A 14,569-nucleotide genomic window follows, 5' to 3' on the forward strand; every position below is an offset into this window, starting at 1 on the left:
AAAGGTTTAACCCCGTGATCACCCCCCGTCGCCAGTGTCACTAAGGCTGGGTTCAGATTGCAGCGGTTTGAGAACGGATGTGATTCGCACCGCACTGCAGTGCAAATCACATCCGATCTCTGTGCGATTCGAGTTCAGCCATTCGCCGCACCCGCCGCACCCGCCACACCCGCCGCACCCGCCGCAAATTCGCACGGGACCCTTTTTTTGGCCCGCAGCAGAATCGGATCGCATGGGTGTTCACACCATGCGATCCGAGTTTGCAGATCGCACTGCGATATGCGAACTGATCTGGGGGTGTCAGTAACATTTCACTGACACTCCCAGCAGTTCGCATAGGGCAGTGTGAACTGCCGCCGGGAGGCATGCGATGCGGGAACCCGCCGCGCATTCGTGGCGTTCCCGCATCGCTCCAGTGTGAACCCAGCCTAATAAGCGATCGTTTTTCTGATCGCTGTATTAGTGTCACAGGTGACGCTAGTTAGGCAGGTAGGTATTTAGGTTCGCCGCAGCTTTTTATAGCGCCAGGGACCCCCATATACTACCGCATAAAGCCCCCTGATTGCCCCCTAGTTAACCCTTTCACCAGTGATCACCATATAACTGTTACAGGTGACGCTGGTTGGTTAGTTATTTTTTTATAGTTTCAGGGCACCCGCCATTTATTACCTAGTCTCACTAGTGTACCCCTAAATTTAGGGGTGTCTACTTTCCAAAATGGGGTCATTTGGGGGGGGTTTGTGCCATCTTGGCATTTTATGGCCTTCAAAACTGTAACGCCCTTAGAAAGCCTGAAGGCGGTGCTTGGTTTTCGGGGCCCCGTACGCGGCTAGGCTCCCAAAAAGTCCCACATATGTGGTATCCCCGTACTCAGGAGAAGCAGCAGAATTTATTTTGGGGTGTCATTTCACATATGCCCATGGCATGCGTGAGCAATATATCATTTAGTGACAACTTTGTGAAAAAAAAAAAAAAAAAAAAAAGTTTGTAATTTTCCCGCAACTTGTGGCAAAATATAAAATATTCCATGGACTCAACATGCCTCTCAGCAAATAGCTTGGGGTGTCTACTTTCTAAAATGGGGTCATTTGTGGGGGTTTTGTGCCATCTTGGCATTTTATGGCCTTCAAAACTGTAATAGGTAGTGAGGAGTGAAGTCAAATATTTACGCCCTTAGAAAGCCTGAAGGCGGTGCTTGGTTTTCGGGGCCCCGTATGCGGCTAGGCTCCCAAAAAGTCCCACATATGTGGTATCCCCGTACTCAGGAGAAGCAGCAGAATTTATTTTGGGGTGTCATTTCACATATGCCCATGGCATGTGTGAGCAATATATCATTTAGTGACAACTTTGTGAAAAAAAAAAAAAAAAAAAAAAGTTTGTAATTTTCCCGCAACTTGTGGCAAAATATAAAATATTCCATGAACTCAACATGCCTCTCAACAAATAGCTTGGGGTGTCTACTTTCTAAAATGGGGTCATTTGTGGGGGTTTTGTGCCATCTTGGCATTTTATGGCCTTCAAAACTGTAATAGGTAGTGAGAAGTGAACTCAAAAATTTACGCCCTTAGAAAGCCTGAAGGCGGTGCTTGGTTTTCGGGGCCCCGTACGCGGCTAGGCTCCCAAAAAGTCCCACATATGTGGTATCCCCGTACTCAGGAGAAGCAGCAGAATTTATTTTGGGGTGTCATTTCACATACGCCCATAGCATGTGTGAGCAATATATCATTTAGTGACAACTTTGTGTAAAAAAAAAAAAAAAATTTTTTTTTTGTCATTATTCAATCGCTTGAGGCAAAAAAATAAAATATTCAATGGGCTCAACATGCCACTTATCAATTTCCTTAGGGGGTCTACTTTCCAAAATGGGGTCATTTGGGGGGGTTTTGTACTGCCCTGCCATTTTAGCACCTCAAGAAATGAGATAGGCAGTCGTAAACTAAAAGCTGCGTAAATTCCAGAAAACGTACCTTAGTTTGTAGATGTGACAACTTTTGCGCAAACCAATAAATATACAATTATTGACTTTTTTTTTACCAAAGACATGTGGCTGAATACATTTTGGCCTAAATGTATGACTAAAATTGAGTTTATTGGATTTTTCTAATAACAAAAAGTAGAAAATATCATTTTTTTTCAAAATTTGCGGTCTTTTTACGTTTATATCGCAAAAAATAAAAATCGCAGAGGCAATCAAATACCATCAAAAGAAAGCTCTATTTGTGGGAAGAAAAGGACGCAAATTTTGTTTGGGTACAACATTGCATGACCGCGCAATTACCAGTTAAAGCAGCGCAGTGCCAAAGTGTAAAAAGACCTCTGGTCATTTACCAGCAAAATGGTCCGGTCTGAAAGTGGTTAATGGGCTTATTTTAGGCCTGGTTTACATGTATGCGGGTTTGCGCAGTCACAGCAGCCTATTCATTTGAAAGGGCTGCCATGCCTGCATTTCCTGCAGAAAAAAATGTGCATGCAGCATTTAAATAATGCAGTGGCCTTTCCATTCTGTTTTTGCACCATGCGACTTACCTGCAGTTCCTTCAACGGCAAACTTGCTGCGCCTTTAGATACGTGGGCCACGCTTTTAAAAACACAGTACTTTTGTGTGTGCAGGAACTGCAGGTAAATCGCATGGTGCAAAAGCAGAATGGATTTCAAGACCACTGCATTTTTAACCACTTCCTCCCCACCATATAACAGAATGATGGCCTGAAAGTGGTTCCACTTTCCAGGGGGGCCCCGTCCGGTCTCATGGGTATTTAGCCAGCTCTGCCCAGCACACTTGTCTCTGCACTTCCCACTCAACAGACATGCCCATCCAGTTCCCACATGGAGTCACAACAGTGTTTTTTGTTTGGGTGAATCACGTGTTTTTACACACATTTTTGCACACATTTTTGATCTTTTTTCACAGTATATAAGTAAGTGGTATTTTGACTTTTGTGACTCATATTTATTTTCATGTTCACTTTACCATCTTTCCCAAGGATGTCCAGTGATGGCACTCTTCATCCATTTCTTTTTCCTTTTTTCACCCCCTTCTACACCTTTACGGCTGTCCTTGGTCAGTTGGGGCACATTTGTTTGACATTTATACACTGTTTGTTATATCTACCCATACTCAACCACATATATTTTTAATTATGTTTTTTCAGACCAGTGTTGGTCAGATGTGCTTTTCTGCTTTCCATACATTGATCACTAATTCCCCCTGGCCAGTTCCTGTGCTGTTCCCCTTGTCCGGGTGGGATGTCCCTGCCTCAGTCCCAGGTCAGACTTTGTCATTGGCAACCCTCACATCCATCTTGTAGGCTGGATTTTTATTGTGAGCTGACATGTGAGTATCAGACTTCTGGACTCAATTATATAATTTTTTGTTACCCATATATGCATTTTCTCCCTACACATCTTTTATCTATTACTTATATTCACAGATAATTTTGGCAACATACTCCTGATGAGTGGACTTGAGCCACGAAATGCGTAGATGGAGGCATGTTACGGTGGTGCTGTCAGAACACGCTCTTCTTATCTTAAGGTAAATATAGTTTATTCTGTTTCCCAAAGACAAATCAATGAATTTTAGTCATATGGGGGAGCTCTACTGTAATGCCGCGTACACACGATCGGAATTCTCACAGAAAAAGCTCTGATGGTTTTCCCAACGGAATTCCACTCAAACTGTCTTGCCTACACACGGTCATACCAAATTCCGACCGACAAGAACGTGGTAACGTACGCCACGTATGACGAGACTAGAAAAGGGTAGTTCAGTATCACGTGCGGCACCCTTTGGGCTCCTTCTGCTGATCTCCCGTTTATCACGTGTTAGTAGAAGTTTGGTTAGAGACAATTTGCGATTTTCAGACTTGTGCTTCAGATCGTTCCTGCTTTACAGTTTGTGCTTGATGGTGCGTATCTGCTTACCAGTGCATGTAGTCAGTTCACATTTGTTTGTCATTGCGGCTTATATATTTATATAGTATGCTTTGATTTTCAGGGCTTATTGTCTGCTCGTTGCTGATTTGCATTTCGTTCTTTCAGGGCTTCCTGTTTATCAGTGCTTTCTGTTAGTCCGTTCTGACCAGCCGACCGTTTTGAAGCCATTTTGCATGTACGTACTCATCGTAGAGTTCATGCTGTGCGGGGGTTTGGTGTTGAGGTTCTTATTTTGACACAAGCCCAGTCCATGAACAGGGCGGGGACGAGTTCATGGACCAAGAATTGGTTGCTCCAGCGTGACCAATTCTCTCATATGCCTTTGCTGCGTGAGATCCGTGAGAATAATCCTGATGATTTCAGGGTGACGGACCCTGTTTTTCACCATCTGTTGGCTTTGCTGACACCTAATATCAGCAGGCAGGATATCACTCTGGAGCAGAGGCTAGTTGCCACATTGCGGTACTTGGCAACAGGGAGAAGCCTTCGGGATCTCAAGTTCTCAACAGGCATCTCCCCCCAGGCTCTGGGGATCTTTATCCCAGAGACCTGTTCTGACATCATCCAGGTCCTGCTGAAGAAATATATGAGTGTAAGTTTTCTCCTTTAACATTACATTATATTTATTTACTGTTTGCTAATGTATTGTATTTCTTTCATCATTCTATAATTAACATAATTGTAATAAGCTGGGAATTTCCTCTTTGTCCTCATGCATGTTGGATTTTTGTATGCTAATTTTTTTGGCCTTTATGCATATTTGCCTTCACTAACCTCCCCAGCATCCTATCCTGGGCCCATATACTCCTAGTCTAGTCACTTAACAATGTATTTTGTCAGCTCCATTGTAATGCTTTACCCTAACTACCCCCTAAAATGTGTACAAATGTTATTGTTGTCCTTAAATTCATTCAGAGTGGCAGAGGCTTTTTTGGGGGGCCCAAAATCATTTGGAACCCCTCTCCCCCCAACCGCTAAATCAGCTGATACCCAACCTTCCAACTGCTGACTTTGCCAAACCCGTACACACTATACCTACCTCTTTTGTGGTCAGATTTATGAATATCTCAATGCATGTAGTGCAAGGGCCTGCCTCAATACTTCCAAATGCTACTGTTTGAGATTTTCTTCTTCTATTATTATCTTGATAGTTAATTGCAGAATCTAAAAATATGCTTCCATAATTAATTATGCTTCCTTATTATTTTTATTATTATTATTTAATTACCTGTCCAGTGGGCTGTCAATAGTGTAATTAAGGAGGGGCTGGCCAAAGTAACACACATTACTTTGTTACTCCATTACATAGTGGAGAGGGTGGTTACCTGTCCAAAACATACCTCCCCCCTAAAATATTTACAAGGGGCCATCAGAGGGGGTGATGAATCTGATAAGTGGACCTTATATTTTAGCCTTTAAATACTCTTTACAAGAAATGTTATACTGATGCCACCCCCGGAGGAGATTGCCACCCCCGGAGGAGAATGTCGAAGGGCTGCCATTTGCCTTCGTTGCAGATGAGGCTTTCGGTCTGGGAAACCATGTCATGAGGCCATTCCTCCAGAGGCTGCCCCCCCCCCCCCCCGGAGAAGAGGGTTTTTAATTTCTGGCTGGCCAGAGCCAGAAGAGTTGTGGAGAACCTGTTTGGGATCCTGGCCAGCTGGTTCCGTCTGTTTCAAAGGGCCATTAATATGGCAGAATACAAATTTAATACCATTGTGTTATCTTGTTGCATCCTGCATAACCTTTTGAAAAGATATGACCCAAATTATTTGGTCACAGTTGGGCTTGACACCGGACTTCAGCAATCAATGACGTCCCTGGAAATGGCCCATCCTGGCTTGCCCCCCACAAAGCGCTCATGAAGTGCGTCAAAATTATTTGGAATATTTTTCGGTGAGGGGGGCCATTGCTTTGCCAGCACATTTTGAGTACATTTTAGATTTAATCTGCTAAAATCTGGATTTTGATTTCCTGCTTGTGTTTCTTTTTTGTGTCTCCTAGTGCACTTGTAGTGCCAAGTGGTTTGTACATTATTATATAACACCCATTGACACTGTAAACACCAATTTAAACACAAAAACTGGTATTGATCATTGAAGCCACACATTGTTGAGTATGAATTCTTTTGTTCCGTACACATTCACATGTGCGTTGTAAAACATTTTTTGTTAAAAAAGTATAAAATTTTGAGTTATGTATTATTTTTTTAGGTTACATAAACAGCCATGTTTCGAAACAGAACATACACAACTCTGGAACTTAGTTACAAAGTTCAACATTGAAAAACTTAAGGCAAGATCACACATTATATTGTCCAAAATGTGTGGATCTTGCCTTCAACAGATGGGGTGATGTCACCCCTGTGAAAGCCTCATTTTGAAGATGTACACACATTGGGAGTCAAACTGGGGATTTACATTCTGATCCCATGCCTAATGTCAACATGTGCTATCTCCCATCATGGGGGATAAATGGATGTTTTTTGGGGGTGCAACCCCTTCCTCTCGCCTACTTGAGTTTTGAGGAAGGGGTTGCAGGCACAAAACGCGTACATTGATATACCCTGATGTCAGATATTGGCTTTATTAGGCAAATTAGGCTTTATAAAATGTTTTCAAAATGTAAAAAAAAAAATCACAAAATGGTGGCAATTTTTTTTTTTAAATTATATTCTTCCAAGGACATCAATCATGTTCTTAAGTTTTACTTCAATCTCCATAGTTTTTTGTTTTATAATGTCTAAATCCTGACTACACCACATGATGTCCTGGATTAGCCTTTGGGCACTGTCACTGGTGAAATTAACTGATTGTTCTTCCACAGCCTGTACATGTCAGGGCTGGCTTAGCCCTTCCTCCTCTGGGCTGGCTGCTCAGCTGTCGGCTAATTGCCAGTTCTCTTCTCTTTCCACAGTTACCAGCTGTTCCCGATGATGCTCCTCTGACCTGCCTATTTTAAGCCTTCCAGCTCACTCTTTCCTTGCCTTCACGTTGGTCACATCACAAGGAACCATCTCCTGCTGTTTGTTTCAAGACTGGCTTGCTGACATCCCACCTGGCTTCTTATCCTGCTTGCGGTTGCTCTCCTTGGATCCCTGACTTCCGGCCTGGCTGTTTACCCAATCTGGTTAATGAACTTTGGACTGGCTGACTACCCGATCTGGCTACTGGACTCTGGCTATGCTTGACTACGCTTTTTTCTATTTACCTTTTATTTTTATTAATAAACAAGTGTGATTTGATTGTACTTCTGTCTCAGTCTGTTTCATGGTTTCTGACAGTACATCACCTAAAAATCAAAAAAACACCATGTATTATAAATATGTAGGCATACATCTCTTATTACCTGAAGCTGGGGTGTCAGATACTCACCTGTCATGGTCTCAATCTCGACCACCTCTCCTTCCTTCACATCCTTAGGTTGTGACCTCTGTTCCCCTTGCTCAGGAGGTGTGGGGTCCCTGGTGACATCATATTTCCAGATTCTTTGCTCCCCTATGAGAATGAAACAAAAGGTATACTTAGCACACAGATATTTGAGTCAACAAATATGAATGATAAACATTGCTTGGAAGTGGAGTACAACTGTCTGTTTGGGCAGAATTCCAAGCTGAAGACATGTCACGTACCTTAAGGCAGAGCCCGGAATGCAGGGAGCGGCCTCTCGTAGACCTCTGACTCGGGAGGCCCTGGTAGTGATGACAGGGGCTCGGGAGCACAGAGGAGCACAAGTGCCTGACTGGATGGTTGATGTAGAAAGCAGCAGACCATTGATGGTGGAGGTGTCCTGTAGTCCAGCAGCGGAATGCAGGTAATGGTAAGGTTTAGCAGACAGCGGGAGGATTCCTGTAGTCCGTCAGCGGAGTGCAAGTGATCGCAGGATACAACGGACAACGGGAGGAGTTCTGTAGTCCAACAGCGGGTGAGGTGCAAACAGGATATAGCGGGTAGTGGAACGAGTCCTGTAGTCCGCAGCAAGAGGTAGGAGGCAACAGGGCACAGAGGAGACAACGGCCGGGTGCGGTGGTGGACTGGGAGGTGTCCTGTAGTCCAGCAGCGATAAACAGGCAACTGGCAGATAACGGATAGTACAACGGTCCAGGTCAGGCACAGGCGAGCAGATCAGGTACAGAAATGGAATCCAGAAGAGTAGTCGGGTACAAAGCCAAAAGTCGGGGGCAGGCAGCAAACAGCGAAGTCAGGAACAAGCCGGGTTCAATACGGATCAGGATACGGATTCAGGTTCAGGTTCAGGTTCAGATACAGGATACCAGAGTACATAGGAACGCTGTTGATCAGGCAGCAAGGCAGTAAAGCAAGGATCCACTTTAAATAGCGCCATTGGCACCAATTACGTCAAATGGCCACGCGCACTCCCGCGTGCGCACGCAGCACACGTGCACGCGCGCACCGCCGACCGCGATAACGCTCTTCTTACCGCACAGAAGATCTTCTGCGTCTTACGCCGCTCGGATGTCGGTGAGAAGGATCTTCCTGACATTGCCCCCCTCCAATGGGCAGCCTTCAGATGCCCAACTGGGACATCTTACCTGAGTGAGATCTTTTGAAGGCCAGAACCAACCTCTTGGCGTGGATACCAGTCTCTGGTTCCCAGGAGTTTTCTTCTGGCCCATACCCCTTCCACTTCACCAGATACTGGACTTGGTTGCGTCTCTTTCTGCAATCTAAAATCGTTCAACCTCAAATTCTTCCTCACCATTAATAAGCACAGGTTCAGGGGGACCAACGTTCCGATCGGTGAAGGGATCCTGGATTGAGGGTTTTAGAAGGGCCACATGGAACACTGGGTGGATACGAAACGATTCCGGTAGTTTCAGTTCATAGGCCACATTATTAATTTTCCTGGTTACTGGGAAGGGACCCACAAATCTTGCGCCCAGTTTTCTGGATGGGCATGCCAATTTCAAATTCAGGGTAGACAGCCAAACTAAATCCCCGGGTTTTAGATCGAGCTCCCCTCTCCTCTTTTTGTCAAAAACCGCCTTGTTGCGTTCTTGGGTCCTTGCCATCGTCTCTTGAAGCAGCTTGTTATTGGTGCAGAAAAAGTTCAAAGTTTCTTGAGCCGCCGGAACCGTACATTCTGGAATGTTGGTTGATAAGAACAGAGGGTGAAAACCATAGTTTTCAGAATGAACGGAGTTGTTGTAGGCGAACTCGGCAAGTGGTAAAAGGGATACCCAATCGTCTTGCGAAAAAGAATAACATCGCAAATATTGCTCGAGGGTCTGGTTTGTTCGTTCGGTCTGGCCATTGGTCTGGGGGTGGTAGGCAGAAGAGAACGAAAGGTCAGTCTTCAGGGACTCACACAAAGCTCTCCAAAATTTCGATGTAAATTGCACCCCACGATCGGAAACAATGTTTGCAGGTATACCGTGGAGCCTTACTATTTCCTTAATGAAGATCCTTGCGGTCTCAGAGGCAGAAGGTGTACCTTTCATGGGCAGAAAGTGAGCCATCTTGGAGAATCTGTCAACCACCACAAAGATAGTGGTGTGGCCTTCTGACGGTGGTAATTCAACAATAAAGTCCATGGAAATCATTTTCCAAGGCCTTTCCGGAATAGGGAGTGGTTTCAGCAACCCCCAGGCTTTGGTCTTGCTACCCTTGTTCTGGGTACAGGTGATGCATGATTCAACATAAAGCTTGCAATCTCTTAGCAGCTGAGGCCACCAGAAGGTGCGTTCGGTGGTCTTGTGTACCCCAAAGTGGCTGGGCCAGTTTGTGGTCGTGGCAAGATTTAAGAACAGCAACCCGTAGTTGTTGAGGCACGTAGATCTTATTTTCATGCCACAACAAACCATTGCTGGAGTGTAGGGTGGTGTTTGATGGGTGCGAAGCCGATGATGAAGCCTGCTTGAGTTGGGACAAAAGATCTTCCTGGAGCATAAGGAAGTTTCCGGGTGCAAGGATGGTATCTGTTGGTTGAAAGACTTCGGGTTCGCTGAACATCCGAGACAGCGCGTCAAGTTTGGTGTTTTTTGACCCGGGCCTATAGGTAATGTGAAAGGAAAATCTCGTAAAGAAAAGTGCCCATCTGGCCTGACGCGGCTTCAACCTCTTAGCAGTCTTCAAGTATTCTAAGTTCTTGTGGTCAGTGTATATCAGAATGGGATGAGCTGCTCCCTCCAGAAGATAGTGCCATTCTTCAAGTGCAGCTTTGATAGCGAGTAGCTCCCTGTCCCCGACGTCATAATTCCTCTCCGCTTCAGACAATTTGCGCGAGAAGAACACCACCAGATGCAATAAGGCCTTGGGGCCCTGTCTCTGAGAGAGAACTGCCCCCACTGCAATCTCGGATGCATCCACCTCTAGGATATAGGGTAGCACAGAATTAGGGTGCTTCAGGACAGATGCTGACACAAATTGTTCTTTAAGGGAGGTGAACGCAGCCTGAGCCTCCGGAGTCCACTGGAACTTGATACCCTGTCTGGTTAATCTTGTGATCGGGGCGATGATAGTAGAGAAACCCTTGATGAACTTGCGATAAAAATTCGCAAACCCCACAAAACGTTGGATTCCTCTCTTATCTGTAGGAGCTGGCCAGTCCAGGATGTCGGAAACTTTTTGTGGATCCATCTTGATTCCATCCACCGAAAAAATAATCAGCCCCAGAAACTGAATGCTACGACGTTCAAACTCGCACTTCTCAGGTTTCGCGTACAAGCCATGTTGACGAAGCCGAGTAAGAACCTTTTTAACGTGTTCCCTGTGAACGGGCAGAGAGGGGGAGAAGATCAAGATGTCGTCCAGATATACTATGACAAACAGGTCGAGATAGTCTCTGAAAATATAATTCACAAAATACTGGAAAGTCGCAGGAGCGTTACATAGCCCAAAGGGCATTACGAGATATTCAAAGTGTCCGAAGTCTTCCATTCGTCCCCCCTTCGGATACGGACCAAATTATAGGCTCCACGAAGATCCAGTTTTGTGAAGATAACGGCTGATCCAAGGCGCTGAAATAATTCGGGCACCAAAGGCAATGGGTACCGGTTTTTGACTGTAACTTTATTTAAGTCCCGATAGTCGACACAAGGGCGCAGGGAATGGTCCTTCTTTTCTACAAAAAAGATTCCTGCTCCTGCTGGGGAAGTAGAAGGGCATATGAACCTCTTTTTCAGATTTTCATCAATGTAAGTCCTGAGAGTCTCCAGTTCCACTTCCGTTAAGGGAAAAATCCTCCCGAAAGGGATTTCAGCTCCGGGGAGGATCTCAATAGGACAATCATAGGGTCTATGAGGGGGAAGTGTTTCCGCCCCCTTCTTGCTGAACATGTCCAAGAAACTATGGTAGGCCTCTGGAACACACTGGCGAGTTTCAACATCGATCTCCATACACATTAAATGGGGCGAGATCTTAATTGCTTCTTGCAGGCAGTGCTGACGGCAATAGGGAGAAGAAAAGTTAATGTTCCCGGTGGACCAGTCAATTTGCGGGTTGTGTGCCCGAAGCCAGGGCATGCCCAGTATAATAGGGAAAAGGGGAGATTCAATAATGTCCAGGCAGAGTAGTTCCTGAGGGTTACCGGAAATAGTGGCAGTCAAAGAAAGCGTCTCTTGTGTCACCGGCCCGGATTTGATAGCCGATCCGTCGGCAAGGTGTACAGTCAATCCCTTCGCCCTGGGCCGTAGAGGAATTCGGAATTTTCGGGCAAAAGACAAGTCCATGAACCCACTGCATGCTCCTGAATCAATTATCGCGGTGACTTGAATGTTCCCTCCTGGAAGCTGAAGAGAAACGGGAACAGCCAGGTGAGTGGCATTACTAGGCACAGCAGGTAAAACAGTAGTAGACAAAGAAGCGTGCTTATGGAGTTTGGCAGGACAGGATCTCACGTAGTGTCCGGACTCCCCACAGTAAAGACACAGATTGTTGAGCTGCCGGCGTTGTCGTTCTTCGGTAGTGAGAGTTGGTCTAAGTAAGCCCAGTTGCATGGGTTCAGGAGTGTCAGCTGCGGGATGTGCAGGAGGGTTGGGAACACGGGGTAACATCCAGACTGGTCGGGAAGGACCGGCAGTGCGTTCTGCTCTCCGTTCTCTCAGGCGTCTGTCAATCTGGATGGACAGATTATTAAGGGCTTCAAGCGTTGCTGGAATACCAACCCGGGCCAATTCATCTTTTAAAGGTTCAGAGAGTCCCATGCGAAACTGATAACGTAGAGCGGCATCGTTCCAGGTAGTATTGGAACTCCAGTGCCGGAATTCGGACGCATAGTCCTCTGCCGCTCTATGGCCTTGCTGAAGAGAATATAACGCTGCTTCCGCAGTAGCCGCTTGTTGTGGATCCTCATAGAGCAAACCCATCGCTTGGAAGAAAGTATTCAGGTTGTTAAGGCATGTATCCTTTTGCTCCAAGAGGCGGTGGGCCCATGCCTGGGGCTCACCCAGTAGAAGGGAGATGACAAAACCCACCTTAGTGGATTCAAGGGAGAAAGTTCTGGGTTGGAGTGCAAAAAATAGTTCACAGGCATTGCGGAAAGCTCTATACTTGCTGCGATTTCCCGAAAACCTCTCCGGAGTTGGGACCTTAGGCTCAGGGGGCATCATAACCACTGATGGTGCAGAAGAAGATCCCGGCACGGTAGGGCCTGGGGTAGATAAGACCTGGACATGCTCTTCCAACCGGGAATAGCCCTCTTGTAGGGATTTAACAGCCTGGGTAAGTCCAGCAAGATGACGGCATAAATCATCCATAGCAGAATCTCCCTGCGTGGGCTCAGACACGGCTGCCCGATACTGTCACGTACCTTAAGGCAGAGCCCGGAATGCAGGGAGCGGCCTCTTGTAGACCTCTGACTCAGGAGGCCCTGGTAGTGATGACAGGGGCTCGGGAGCACAGAGGAGCACAAGTGCCTGACTGGATGGTTGATGTAGAAAGCAGCAGACCGTTGATGGTGGAGGTGTCCTGTAGTCCAGCAGCGGAATGCAGGTAATGGTAAGGTTCAGCAGACAGCAGGAGGATTCCTGTAGTCCGGCAGTGGAGTGCAAGTGATCGCAGGATACAACGGACAACGGGAGGAGTTCTGTAGTCCAACAGTGGGTGCAGGTGCAAACAGGATATAGTGGGTAGTGGAAAGAGTCCTGTAGTCCGCAGCAAGAGGTAGGAGGCAACAGGGCACAGAGGAGACAACAGCCGGGTGCGGTGGTGGACTGAGAGGTGTCCTGTAGTCCAGCAGCGATAAACAGGCAACTGGCAGATAACGGATAGTACAACGGTCCAGGTCGGGCACAGGCGAGCAGATCAGGTACAGAAACTGAATCCAGAGTAGTCGGGTACAAAGCCAAAAGTCGGGGGCAGGCAGCAAACAGCGAAGTCAGGAACAAGCCGGGTTCAATACGGATCAGGATACAGATTCAGATTCAGGTTCAGGTTCAGATACAGGATACCAGAGTACACAGGAACGCTGTTGATCGGGCAGAAAGGCAGTAAAGCAAGGATCCACTTTAAATAGTGCCATTGGCGCCAATTGCGTCAAACGGCCGCGCGCGCTCGCGCGCACGCGCTCCCGCGTGCGCGCTCAAGCACGCACCGCCGACCGCGATAACGCTCTTCTTACCGCACAGAAGATCTTCTGTGTCTTATGCTGCTCGGATGCCGGTGAGAAGGATCTTCCTGACAAGACATGATTTACTCCCTTACTAAAACTGGAATACTTACCTTTTTTGGACAAGTTTCCCACCTGGAGACACCTCAAGTATACAATGGAGTACCTGTGTGGGACACCCTAAAAAGTTTGTTCTTGTGTCCCACACTAGTCCAGATGTGTAAACAGCTGCTGAGTGTCCTCTCCATGCATTACACTGAATCTAGTTTACTATTCCTTTTAGGTTCAAACACATCTAGACAACAATGTCCTAAACCTCATTTATTAAATTAGAAATTAGCATGACCAAATGTGTAATCAGGTATGGGAAAACATTGTATTTATTTGGGAAACAAACAATGTTTACTACAACTGATTACTGTGCGTATGAACATGAAAGTAGCCATTTTTAAATGTACAACACCATAAAGAAAAACACATGGCACAGCATGCAATATTAATAATAATAGGAACACATGACAAATACGTACTTTTTCAAAGAACTTTCTTGATCTTTCTATACTGATCCTGCTCCCTTAATTTGACGTCTGACCAGCATTTCCTCAATTGATCCTTGGATCGTCGTACCTCAAAATTCCTGTACAGACTCTTGGCAACTTTAGTCATGATTAGCCTTTCTCAGATTTGGGTTTGGGTACGGACCATAATTCCTATCATAGTCGTTACTCCTCAAGATGTCGACCATCTCCAACATCTCACCAAAGGATATATTTTTGGCCTTAAATATCTTCCGGGATCGGGACGTTTCTGGATCCAGGCTTTCCTCCTCCTTGTTACTGGAATTATGCACCTGCTGGGTCTCTGCCATGTTCCTCTCCCACTGCGACGAAAAAGACGGGGCGGGGAATATTCTAGAAAAAATGTCAGGGCCGAGTGAAGCGGGCGGAGTTTCACGCATGCACAGTGTATATAAAGCTTAACACATGTGTGTCGTAAATACGTTCTGTGTGCAGAGGAAGGAGTCACAGAAGCGACAAAAGTTTTAACGAAGGTGAGATTTTAACTT

The 14,569-nt window shown here is 46.0% G+C and overlaps 1 long non-coding RNA gene across 1 annotated transcript; it reads left to right on the top strand.

Moving 5' to 3' along the window:
* The first annotated feature begins 3,427 nt into the window (after nucleotides 1-3,427).
* LOC143976013 (uncharacterized) lies at nucleotides 3,428-7,185 on the top strand. Its single transcript, XR_013272449.1, has 2 exons — nucleotides 3,428-3,535; nucleotides 6,853-7,185. It is a non-coding gene; the product is annotated as an uncharacterized LOC143976013 (long non-coding RNA).
* Nucleotides 7,186-14,569: the final 7,384 nt, after the last annotated feature.

The sequence above is a fragment of the Lithobates pipiens genome, unplaced genomic scaffold (genome assembly GCF_037356315.1).
Source record: "Lithobates pipiens isolate NorthernLeopardFrog02 unplaced genomic scaffold, aLitPip1_a1.2 Scaffold_13, whole genome shotgun sequence".
Lineage (NCBI taxonomy): Eukaryota > Metazoa > Chordata > Amphibia > Anura > Ranidae > Lithobates > Lithobates pipiens.